The sequence below is a fragment of the Mizuhopecten yessoensis genome, unplaced genomic scaffold (genome assembly GCF_002113885.1).
Source record: "Mizuhopecten yessoensis strain PY_sf001 unplaced genomic scaffold, ASM211388v2 scaffold2091, whole genome shotgun sequence".
NCBI classification, from domain to species: Eukaryota; Metazoa; Mollusca; class Bivalvia; order Pectinida; family Pectinidae; genus Mizuhopecten; species Mizuhopecten yessoensis.
Window position 1 is genome coordinate 1,197,785 of NW_018404373.1, and position 3,343 is coordinate 1,201,127.

General features: G+C 39.5%; 1 protein-coding gene across 1 annotated transcript in view; it reads right to left on the minus strand.

Moving 5' to 3' along the window:
- The window catches only part of LOC110445170 (diphosphoinositol polyphosphate phosphohydrolase 2-like), a 51,876-nt gene that overhangs the window by 4,013 nt on the left and 44,520 nt on the right, over positions 1 to 3,343 (minus strand). The window lies entirely within an intron of this gene.

Here is a 3,343-nt window from a genome sequence, read left to right on the forward strand (position 1 = left end):
ATTTTTGTTGACCTTGTTCATGGAAGGTCCCTGCAAAATTTCATTGAAATTGGTTCAGGGGTTTTGGAGAAGAAGTCGAAAATGTAAATTGTTTACGGACGCACGACGGACGACGACGGACGAAAGGCGATCGCAATAGGTCACTTGAGACTTTGTCTCAGGTGACCTAAAAATTGAGAAAGATCCCTCTAGTACTTCCCGAGATATAGCGATAACAGATGGCTGCCTGTCGGCCATGTTGTTTATCCGATCAGTGCCCTGCACAGCTTAGGACCAAGGGGAACCTACATATAAAATTTGAGAAAGATCCGTTTGGTACTTCTTGAGAAATAATGATAACAAGAATTGTTTAAGGATGGACGACGGGCGGACGGACGATGGACCACGGACGCAGAGTGATTTGAATAGCCCACCATCAGATGATGGTGGGCTAAAAACTGCACAAGTCTGTCCAGAAACTGTTAATGATGCAGTTGATCTGGTTATGTGATGGGGAGGGGGTTGGAGGGAGGCTGATATCCTTAAGATCGTGTATGTCTGCATTCTCAAGTTCAATCAATGCACAATATTTTCTGTTTCGATGAATCAGCATTTTTCTTCAAATGCTGCCTTTGCAAAATGAAGGATGGGCTACAAGTCTGACATAAAGACATAAAGACCAGAATGTATTATATGGGAGTCGTAAACTTGCAGCATCCTTTTGTGTAGTTTCAGACCACTGATTGCATATGCATGTGCAAGTTTAACAGTATTTCTCCAGTCACTTACACATAACCTTATAATGTCTGTTTTGTCTATATGTACATGTATACAGTACCCTTACAGCTTGTTTAGGTAGGGAGCACCATGTGTGATTGTTATTGACCCAGCTGTATGGCAATGCCTTACATGTGTTGTAGCTGCACCTGTTAGCATCTTCCTGACTACCATTACCTTGTGTAAACAATGAACAGACTAGGTGGAAATGCCAACATAAATCAACAAACACACTCTGGCTTACCCAAAAATAACAGTGGCTCGTCCTACAACTATAAAAAAGGGTGTCCCATTAAGAAATTTTAGTAGTCATAGGGTCAATCAGTGAATGTGCAGATATTAACATGGGAAGCTGCGAAATTATTTAAAACCAATCATCGGCCAAATTCCCCAGAGACAGCAGTGAGCTGACTAATATACTTGTGGTTTATAGACAACTGGTGTTGGGTTCAACTTAATTAAAAAAAAAACCAATGTAATCCAACGTTCACATTTGATTCGGGTAAATCGGACCTGATGTAGAGAATGCATAAATAATGCTGCAGTGTCTACTCTTTCCAGCTATTAACCTATACAGTAGGCCACCACAATAATGTTACTAGTCCATGTTAACACAGTCTACACTCTAGCAATGGTGATATTTTGGAAACATGGAATTGGTAGCAAGCTGCAGATCCACATGTGGATTTGGCCCTAAGTGTTGACTGTTGACTTCTCCTTGGGTGGTCAGGTTGTGCAGTGGATGGCACACTTGCCTTTCACCAAGGTAGCCGGGTTCGATTCCCCTATCAAATGTGGAAAGGAACTGGTCACCTGCCCAACCGCTTGGGGTTTCTGCGGGTATTCCGGTTTCCTCCCGCATTAAGACCCCCCACATACTAAACATCCAGGCCAACAAGAGTGATTAATATAAAATGAAATAGCTTGTTTGTTTCATGATTTGTTGTAAAATAAATAACGTAAATGTTTATGTTGACTTCTCCTATCAGTAGAACAATGCTGATCAGAAAATCTCGAAATTTTCTTCCTGTCTAAAAATAAGGATAAGTTAAAAAACTGTGAGCTTATCTTATCTTTATTCCAACTTTGTTTGCAGGGGGTATAAAACTCAAATCACAAATCCCTTCACTCATGCACATTTGCATATGTTGTACTTTCACTGTGCCAAGTTACAAAACACTCCAACAAACAGTTAGGAGGAGTTGCACTTACAAGGTTTCTCGAGTGAAAATTTACAGTTTCAAGGGGCCATAACTCCAGCAAAAATAGTCGAAACACAAATTCTTTTCTTCGTGCACATCTACATATGAGGTCCTTTCATTGTGCCAAGTTCCAAAAAAATCAGACAAAATAGTCTAGAAGGACTAGTTGTGCTTACTACAAGGTTCATCGACAGACAGGGTAACTTTGTTTGCATTTGGTATAGAAATTTGTTTGTTTGTTTAATTTGCTTTGTGCCATGGGCCATCAACATGTCATGTAGGGCCAAACAACACTGTAACAAGAGGCCCAAGGGCCTTAGCGGTCACCTGAGTTATATCATAGGTACTGGTAGCTTTATTTTATTGTTTAGATGTGATGTGGAAATCAGCATGTAAACTAAGTGAAATACAATACTTGTCATGTCATCAAAGGATAAGAATTTGAAAATATTTGTAAATGTTCCCTTTGGGGCCCCGCTCTAACCCCTGGGGATGGGGCAGGAATTCCAAGTTTACAATTTGATACCGTCATCCACCAAAGATGATTCTGACCANGCAGAGAAAATGACTGTAATACCTCTGAGTCTGGAGAAGAAGATTTTTGAAATATTGGTTAATTTTCCCTTTTGGGCCCCGCCCTGGCCCTTAGGGTTGGGGTAGGAATCCCAATTTTACAATTTGGTAGCCTCATCTACCAAGGATGATTCTGACTAAGTTTGAAAAAATTCCATCCACTGGTTCTTGAGAAGAAGCTGATAATGTAAAAGTTTACGCACGACGTACGACGGACGACGGATGATGGACGACGACGGACGGAAAGTGATTGGAATAGGTCACTTGAGCAAAGCTCAGGTGACCTAAAAATAGATGTTCACAAGCAAACACCGTAGTCCTAATAGGTTAAAAAGTAGGAAAGATGCAAAACAATAATAAAACAATAAAACAATAAAACAATAATAATAAAAGATAATCACCTAATTAAACAAGAGGCCCAATGGGCCTGCATCGCTCACCTGGTATAAAACTCACACTTGTAACCTTAAAAGTGATCTAAAATAAAGCTACAGGCAAAATATCAGTATTTATGATTAAAATTCATTTAAACGACCCTGTTAATTTTTTTTAAAACATTTCACCACTGTGATTGAAAGTCGAACAAAGTCATTATGTTGAACACATTGTATAGCCTTTCATCTCGGGATGCAACTTGCAAAGTATAAACATACTGGGACCCATGGTTATTCATAAGAGGTTGTTTAAAGATTTTAAACAAATTTGACCCCTGTGACCTTGAATATAAGTCAAAGTCATTCACTTTAACAAACATAGTAGTCCTTGATCCCAGCATATGCTACTAACTAAATATCAACATCCTGAGCCTTTTG